The sequence below is a fragment of the Ziziphus jujuba genome, chromosome 6 (genome assembly GCF_031755915.1).
Source record: "Ziziphus jujuba cultivar Dongzao chromosome 6, ASM3175591v1".
Lineage (NCBI taxonomy): Eukaryota > Viridiplantae > Streptophyta > Magnoliopsida > Rosales > Rhamnaceae > Ziziphus > Ziziphus jujuba.
The window spans coordinates 647,291-657,162 of NC_083384.1; the positions used below are offsets into that span (position 1 = coordinate 647,291).

Below are 9,872 nucleotides of genomic sequence, written 5' to 3' on the forward strand. Positions count from 1 at the left end.
AATTTTTTAGCCTATTTTTAAAGAACTCAACAAAAAAATAAGACAATGGAAAAAGCAGCATTTTCTAGTTCTAATAATAAGACCAGTTTAGTAAAACCATTATATTTCGAAAAGAAATAGTAAAAGAACTCCAAAAAATAAACCCAACTCTATCATTTGGCGTGGGAGAACTATAAATATATCAATTAAGTGAAACTAAAAAAGAAAAAGATTCAATAAGAAATAATAAGCTAATTCATGAATCGTTTAGTAAAATTCGACCTACATATTGCACAAATTATTCATTAACAAAAAAAAAATTACAAAATTTGACTGATAGAACAAATACACTCATAAATCAAATAGAAAAAATAAAAAAAGAGAACAAAAGGAATTTATAATGCAAAATATAAGTTCTAACAAAAACAAAATGAGTTATGATGATAAAAGATTAGGATCGCCAAAAAATATTGGGCAGGTATTAAAAAGAAGAAATGCTCGACTAATCTGTAAATTACATTATTTTATATATCATTTTTCATTGAAAAGATATACATTATAATACAAAATATAAGTTCTAACAAAAACAAAATGAGTTATGATGATAAAAGATTAAGATCACCAAAAAATATTGGGCAAGTATTAAAAAGAAGAAATGCTCGACTAATCCATAGATCACATTATTTTATAAATTTTTTTCATTGAAAATATATACATAGATATCTTTTTAGGTACCATTGATATTTGGAATATTAATGCACAATTTTTTAAGGAATCAACAAAAAAAATTCTTAATAAATATATTTACGATGATAAAGATATTTCTAATTCTAATAGTGAAACAAATCAAAAAATACTTTATAGAAAAAACAAACGTCTAATTTACTTTATTTCGACTATAAAAAAGTCCCTTTCTACTATTAATAATAAAAGCACACAGACTTTTTTTTGACTTATCTTACATGTCACAAGCATATGTATTTTACAAATTATCACAACCCTCAGCCCTTAACTTATACTTATATAAGTTAAGATCTGTTTTTCAATATAATGGAACAACTTTTTTTCTTAAGAATGAAATAAAGAATTATTTTGGTGGAACATAGAAACTATTTCATTCCAAATTAAGACATAATTCTCTTTGAAATTTGGGAATGAATCAGTGGAAAAATTAGTTAAAAGGTCATGATCAATATGATTTATCTCCGATTAAATGGTCTAGCTTAGTACCACAAAAGTGGCAAAATAGAGTCAATCAACACTCTGTAGCTCAAATTAACCATTTAAAGAAATACGATTCATGTGAAAATGAGAAAAAAAAAACCGATTAATTCACTACAAAAAAAAAACTTTTGAAGCCGCCTCATTACAAAAGGAAATAGAGAATTTTAAAAAACACTATAGATATGATCTTTTAGCATATAAATTTATATCATCTAAATCCATTAATTATGAAGATCAGAAGAACTCTTCTAATTATGGATTACCATTACAAGTAAATAATAACCAATAAATTTTTTATAATTATAGTACACATAAATGAAAATATTTTAATGTGCTAGGAGATATCCCTATCAATAATTATCTAGTCAAAGATGATATTATAGATATGGAGAAAAATCTGGATAGAAAATATCTTAATTGGATAATTCTCAATTTTTGTCTAAGAAAGAAAGTCGATATTGAGGCCTAGATCAATATTGATATTGACACCACTAGTAATAAATACAGTAAGACTCGAGAGGAATAATTATCAAGTACTTGATAAAACCGATACACAAGGTCTTTTTTATCTCATGATTCCTCAAAATCAAGAAATCAACCTATCCAATACAAAAAAAAAACCTTTTTGATTGGATAGGAATGAATGAAGAAATACGAAGTTGTCTCGTATCAAATCTGGATCGTTGGTTTTTCCTAGAATTTTTGATACTTTATAACAGGTATAAGATTAAACCATGGGCCATTCCTTTTAATTTGCATATAAATGGAAATGCTAGTGAAAATAAAAGCATCACCGGAAAGAAAAAAAGAAATATATCAATATTTTCGAATAAAAAAAAATCTCTTGAATCAGAAAACCAAAATAAAGGAAAAAAAGAATCCATAAGCCAAGTAGATTTTGAATCATCTCTCTCAAAGCAAGACGAAGATATTGAAGAAGATTTTGTGGGATCAGACATGAAAAAAGATAGAAATAAGAAACAATCCAGAAGCGGGGTTTGGTTTCTTCCTAAAAAGGTATTTGCATTTTCAATTGAGATGGGATAGTGTTTTAAATAAAAAAGTGATCGATAACATCAAAGTATATTGCCTCCTGCTTAGACTGATAAATCCAAGAGAAATTTTTATATCCTCTATTCAAAGGGGCGAATTCAGCCTAGATATTCTACCGATTCATAAAGATTTAACTTTTATAAAATTGATGAAAAAGGGAATATTGATTATCAACCCAATCCGTCTGTCTATAAAAAATGAAGGACAATTTATTATATATTAAGTCGTAGGTATTTCATTGGTTCATAACAGTAAGCATGAAATAAATCAAAAGTCCTTAACAAAAAGCAATGTTGATAAAAAGAATTCTGCTGAATTCATTGAAAAATATCAAAAAAATGACAAAAAATAAAGACAACAATCATTATGATTTGTTTGTCCCTGAGAACATTTTATCCCCTAGATTTCATAGAGAATTAAGAATTCTAATTTGTTTTAATTCTAGGAATGGGAATGGTATGCCTTGAAATGCAACATGTTGCAATGTAAGAAGGCAAATAGTCAAGTTTTGGATAAAAGCGAAAGAGATACAATTAAATTAAAATTCTTTCTGTGGCCTAATTATCAATTCAAAGATTTAGCTTGTATGAATCGATATTGGTTTGATACCCATAAGGGCAGTCGTTTCAGTTTGGTAAGGATAAATATGTATCCTCGATTAAAAATTTGTTAGGTAATGGTAGATTTGTTTTTCCTATATTTCCTATAGTATGATCTATGAAAACAAAGAAATGCACACATGCATTGGCTTACATTTCATTCCAATACGTGATTCATTGACATATCAATTAGATCTATAAATGATCACCAAAATCTTATTTTTTTTCATTTTAGGTCTAAATTTTTATCTTTTGTGTATACTAAGTTAAAATGAATGGCATTGTTATTATTGATCAATAAAACCACTAACACTAAAAAAAGTATAGGAATAGGGGGACATATTTCATTTTATGGTAAAAAATTCATTCATCTCGGTTATTTCGCAAGAAGAAAAAGAAGAAAAAGTAGGATCTGTTGAATTTCAAATACGCAGCCTCACCAATAGGATACTAAAACTTATTTCACATTTGGAATTGCACAGAAAAGACTATTTATCTCAAAGAGGCCTACGTCAAATTTTGGGAAAGAATAATTAATCAATTGGATATTCGGGAATCAAAAACTCGCTAATTTGAAAAAGTAGTTTATTTTGAATTATTTAATTTGTTATATCTTGAATTTGAATTTTAATGAACTTATTTTAGTTTTTTTTAAAGAAAAACCTATGAATATACTAGCTACAAGAAATGACCTCATGGTAGCAAATATGGGTCCCCACCACCCATCAATGCATGGTGTTCTTCGACTCATTGTTACTCTAGATGGTGAAGATGTTATTGACTGTGAACCAATATTGGGCTATTTACACTGAGGGATGGAAAAAATTGTGGAAAAATAATAATTATAGAATATCTGCCTCATGTAATGCGTTGGGAGTATTTAGCTACTATGTTCATAGAAGCAATAATCATAAATGGCCCGGAGCAGTTAGGAAATATTCAAGTGCCTAAAAGAGCCAGCTATATCAGAGTAATTATGTTGGAGTTGAGTCGTATAGCTTCTCAACTACTATGGCTCAGCCCTTTTATGTCAGATATTGGTGCACAGATGCCTTTCTTCTATATTTTTTGAGAAAGAGAATTAATATATGATCTATTCGAAGCTGCCACTGGTATCAAAATGACGCATAATTATTTTTGTATGGGAGGAGTAGCTGCTAATCTATCTCATGGCTGGATAGATGAATGTTTGGATTTTTGCGATTATTTTTTAACAGGAATCGCTAAATGTAAAAAACTTATTGATACAATAGAAGTACAAGATATCAATTCTTTTTCTAGATTGGAGTTTTTAAAAGAGATTTACGGAATTATATGGGCCTTTATTCCTATTTTTACTCTTGTATTGGGAATTACGATAGGCGTACTGGTAATTGTATGGTTAGAAAGAGAAATATCCGCAGGATTGCAGTAACGTATTGGACCTGAATACGCCGGCCCTTTAGGAGTTCTTCAAACTCTAACAGATGGGCTATATTGGAGTGATTGCAGCGGATGAATGCTTGATTTTACAACATAGGTCAAAGGATGGACAAGATAGAAATATCACAAGGAGAGGCAAGTATAAGGTTAGATACTCATGTAGGTCGAGGAGGTTGAGGGCGACCAAGAGAGGAATTTGCGGGAAGTAACTTTGGAGATGACTTGGATGAGGGGTTTGATGAAATTTTTGAACCTAAAGAAAGGCCAATCCGTGGGAGACCAGTAAGGAATGAAGATGATGATCTAGGGAATATCAAGGTAAACATTCCACCTTTCATGGGAAAAAGTGATCCAGGGCATATTTGGAATGGGAGGAGAGAATGGAGATGATTTTTTATTGTCATAATTATTCGAAGGCCAGGAAGGTGAAGTTGGTAGCAATGGAGTTTGGTCATTATGCACTCCAATGGTGGACCAATGAGCAAAATACTCGAAGACGAGTTGGTGATGACTTGATCACTACATGGCGACAAATGAAAAGAGCCATGAGAAAGCGGTTCATACCATCACACTATCATAGGTTGCTGCATCAAAGGTTTCAATCTTTATCTCAAGGAAGTAGGTTCATGGAGGATTATGATACGAACCTAGGACGACCTGCTCCTAAACCCGTATTATATTAGCCCGGATCTTCATTAAGTTCAGGTTCTAATGGAATTGACCTCAACCCCTAACCAACTTGTGGTTAGAAACCTTGGTATAATGTAGACGCCACAATAGGGGATGGAAAACCTATTGATAAGTCAAGCTAAAACAACCAATTCTCTAATGGTGTTTTAGGTGTTCTCAAAGAACAAAGAGATAATTAATCTCACAAGTATTTTCTTTATCAAATTAAAGTTGTATTATTATTGAAAAATAAGCCTTTAAATAGGCTTGAAAGAAACAAAACAAACCCTAAAAAATTAATTCAAAACCGGACTCCTATAGGAATTAGGAAACCTGACCGAATTCTAATATGTCCTAAACTAAGTTTCCTAAACTAAAATTGATTAATTAATTCCTTTATTTTGAATTAGGAATTAATTAATTTACAATGAAAATAATAAAATAATAACTTTCCTAAACTTATTTGTCCAGAAAATAAATAAATAAAAACTAAAAAGTAATGGTAGTTTCCTAAAACAAAAAGTAGAATAAAATTAGGAAACTATAATACTAGCTTTTTGACTAATTTGACTTTGACCAATCTTTGACCTCTTTGAGCTTCAAATCAGCTTCTAGATGCTTTTTAGGATGCCAAATAAGCTGAATATGAAGTCCCACACGTTGCCCATGCTTGGAAAAATAAGAAAAGGCTAATACAGTAAAATACAGTAAAGCCAGCAAGCAATACAGCAAATTCGGCCAAATTCTTGATGCTGTCCGTACAAGCCCTTTTTGATTGCATTTGAGGCTGATTTAACTTGATTCCATGACCTCTTAGGCATATGTATTGAACCCATAAAGCATTGGAACCATTTCATACTTTCCGGACTCTAAAAATGTACCAAAACCGTCACCCGAGTTCGTATCAGCTTCTACCACTTGGATGCTTCGAATAGGCTTTGTATCTTCAAGTATGGACAAGCTCTGCTGAGATTGATTACCCTCTATATAAATACTCCTAGGTTGCCCTTAAATCTCTTAATTTGAGCTCTTGTGATTGGCCTAGTCTTCATCTGTGTCGAGTCAGCACCCCAGCGGGTTATCGGTGGAGCGAGCTCGGGCGGAATCACATCATTCCCCTCCTCTTGAAAAGGATTTGTCCTCAAATCAAGATCATCACCTGCAGCAAAAGGAGTTAAATCAGCAACATTAAATGCAGCACTCATGTTATACTCACCCGGTAAATCAAGCTTGTAGGCATTCTTGTTATTAGGCTCGAAAACTTGAAAAAGTCCATCCATAGGCAGCATGAGCTTTGACTTTCTTTGTTTAGGAAACCTTTCCTTTCGTAAGTGCAACCAAGCCAATTCTCCTGGGTCAAACACTATTACAACAAAATCTAAAAATACATGCTCACTATGGTAAAAATTACACTTTTTAAAATTAGCAAACAATATTTCCCAAATTTTCAAATTGCCACTAAGTAAAGCTCTCAACAATGCAGATAAAGTTCTATGCAATAAACACATCTTTAAATAAGTAGCTTTAAAATTCATGGTCAGCAATGATTTCTTATTCATAATTACTTTATTAACATCACCAAAGCTAAGATAAAAATTTATATTGTTCCTTTCATGTCTTCCTTTTCCTTTCTCACTCAATGCCATCTCACCTTCCTCACTCTCGGCTTTTGCACCAAATTTTTCACTCTTGGTTTTATTAAAATCTTTCCACACAACCTGAGTATTAGAAGACTTACCTTGGATAGCAAGCTCACCTTTTCCCTCTTGATTGGATGGTAGTCCACTTGGAATTTCATTTGGGAAGACATCTCCATATTCCTTCAAAAGAGAAATCATTGAACTTGGCAATTCAAGTTCTTCAAAGTTAGTTTGATCATTAAAATAATTTTCTTTATAAATCATGACCAGTAAAGGTTTCTTACACTCAATAACCTTATTAATATCCCCTAAACTCAAATAAAAGTTGCTACTTGACCTTTCTTTTCTTTCTTTTTCTTTTTCCCCCTTGGATTGGCGCAAACCTTTGGATTTTCCTTCCTTCTCCAAGCTCTCGGGTTTGCCACTCTCTTTCCCCTCTATTTTGATTTTTCCTTGATCTTTCCACTCAATATGAGTCTTAGAAACCTTACCTTGATCAACAACCTCATTCTTACCTTCTTGAAAGGATGGCGAAGCCGTTGGTGCCATACTTGCTTTTTCCTTAAGCTTTTCGGCTTCTCTCCTTTGTTGCATTTGTAATTGGTCTTTGTAAACCTCTTTAGGAGATAATGGTTCCAGCTTCACCTTCTTCCCTTTAAACCTGAAAACAATACTATTTTCTCGACCAAAATGAGTAGCATCTTTATCAAATTGCCATGGCCTATCTAATAGTATATGTCCAGCAATCATGGGTACAATATCACATAAAACTACATCCGCATATCTACCTATATTAAATTTTACTTTGGCTTGTTTATTCACTTTTATTTCACCACCATCATTAAGCCATTGTAATCTATAAGGTTCTAGATGTTTAATAGTTATTAAGCCTAATTTATCAACTACAAGATTACTAATTACATTTGTACAACTTCTACTATCAATAATCATACTACAAATCTTACCTTGAATTTCACATCGGGTGTGGAAGATGTTCTCTCTTTGAATTTCATCCTCATCTTTGTATGCAGCAAGCACTCTCCTAGAAAGCAAGTTTAATTCAGCATTGGATGCTTGCAAGGTTTCGGGTTCATCCTCCAAGTCCTCCTCCTCTTGCTTGGCTTCATCCTCACTTTCTTTACTTTTCGATTCTAACTCGTCATTGCCCTTTAACACCATGATTCTTCTATTCGGGCATTGGCTATCAATGTGTCCTCCTCCCTGGCACTTAAAACACACAACATCATGAGTTCTAGAAGGTTTAGGATCTAATTTTACCTCATTCTTTGGTGCTTGGACAGATTTGATTCTAGTCTCCTTCCTTGGCCAGTTTGAACCTTCTTCTTTGACTTTCGGCTTTAGCTTGCTTTCATAGATGGGATTGTTCCTCCAGCCACTTGAATTGGACCTTCCACTGTTGGAAACACCTCCAAACCATGATCTTACACCCCTCCTCTTGAATTGATGCTCTAATTTAATAGCCACATGCAACATCTCCTCCAATTCCACATATTGTTGCAATTCTAGTTGATTGGCTATTTCACAATTCAAACCACCAAGAAACCTTGCCATGGTTGCTTCCCTATCTTCATTCAAGTTCAATCTCATCATAAGCATCTCCATCTCCTTGTAATAATCCTCCACGGATCCATGTCCTTTAGATAAAGATTGAAGTCTTTGATGCAGCAACCTACGATAGTGTGATGGTACGAATCGCTTCCGCATGGCTCCTTTCATTTGTCGCCATGTAGTAATCAAGTCATCACCAACTCTCCTTCGAGTGTTTTGCTCATTGGTCCACCATTGGAGTGCATAATGTCCAAACTCTATTGCTGCCAATTTCACCTTCTTAGCCTCTGAATAATTATGGCGGTCAAATATCATCTCCATCTTTTCTTCCCACTCCAAATATGCTTCGGGGTCACTTTTTCCCGTGAATGGTGGGATGCTGATCTTGATATTGCTAAGATTGTCATCTGTTTCTTCCCTCCTATATCTTCCACGGCCAGCTCTATCTTGGACAGCAAAAGTTTCGTCCATACCTTCCTTAAAGTCTCCACCGAATGGCTCCTCATCAAATTCCTCTCTCGATCTTTCGCGACCTCCTCGTCCTCGGCCTCGTCCTCCATGGAATTCTTGCCTATTTCTTGTGTTCGGAATTCCTTGGGAAACTTCTAGCCTTCCCATCCTTTGATTCACATGCTCAACTTGAGCACTAACCCGCTGTATTGACTCCAAAAAAGCTCTCATGTCCACTTGGTCTCCGCTCCCGGTAGCTCGGACATTGCCATGGAATGCTACGGACTCTTCCTGATTGATCCTCAAGGGTGGATCTCCTCTTCTTATTCTAGAATCTGCCATGTTAGTAAAATACTGCAAAAATAAAATAAATCCTCACAATATCCACTCCCTCACGTGTTTCACTCAAACAAGGTCTCGACACTCGTGTTTGCACACTAGTTTCGGCTTTTACCCTCTTTTAAGCTCACACACTCTTGCCTTTTTCCACTCAATGAATTATCTCAAAGTTCTAATTAAAACACCCACAAAACAGCAATTAGATCACTAGTATGTTTTAATTAAACTTATCAACAAAACATTAGCAAAAGGTAGGCAATACCGAAAGAATCCAACAAATCCTAATTTTTCGGCTTTCTAGACAAGAAAACATAAAATAATGGGAAAACGTTGGAATATTTGAAAACTGCACCTGATGGTAGTAGATTATGAGTTCAAGAATAAAATTCTAGAAAAAGAAATTCAAATACAAACAAGAATCAAAGAGAACAAAAATATAGAAAAGTGTTGGTTGTTGTTCTTGTAATTCAGGTTTTGTATCAATTCCTTTAACTAATTTTAATCCAAATAATTTAAGCACCCAAAATCCAAATATCCAGCAGCAAAAATAATTCTCCAGCAACTCAAATATTGAATAAATAATAAAAAACCAGCAGCTGCAACAAATTTCCAGCAAACAATTCAAACTCCAACAAACCGAAATATTTTTTTTTTCTTCTTTTTTTTTTGTTTTTTTTTTTATTCGGCTTTACCTTCTTTTTTTTTTTTTTCACTCACAGAACATAAACAACTGCAGTAGCAAGAATAATTACCAAAATTGCAATTCCAACTCCAAAACAAACACCAAACCCGTGACCTCCAAATAAACAAAATGTGCAGTTTTTTTTTTTTTTTTTAATGTTGCCGCAAACTTCTTTTTTTTTTTTTTTTTTGAATATATGAATGCAAATATTTAAGACTAAAACAGCAAAGAAAAATCAACAAAAAC

The 9,872-nt window shown here is 33.2% G+C and overlaps 1 pseudogene; it reads left to right on the forward strand.

Moving 5' to 3' along the window:
• The first annotated feature begins 3,520 nt into the window (after window positions 1–3,520).
• On the forward strand, window positions 3,521–4,353 carry LOC132804190 (NAD(P)H-quinone oxidoreductase subunit H, chloroplastic-like; annotated as a pseudogene).
• Window positions 4,354–9,872: the final 5,519 nt, after the last annotated feature.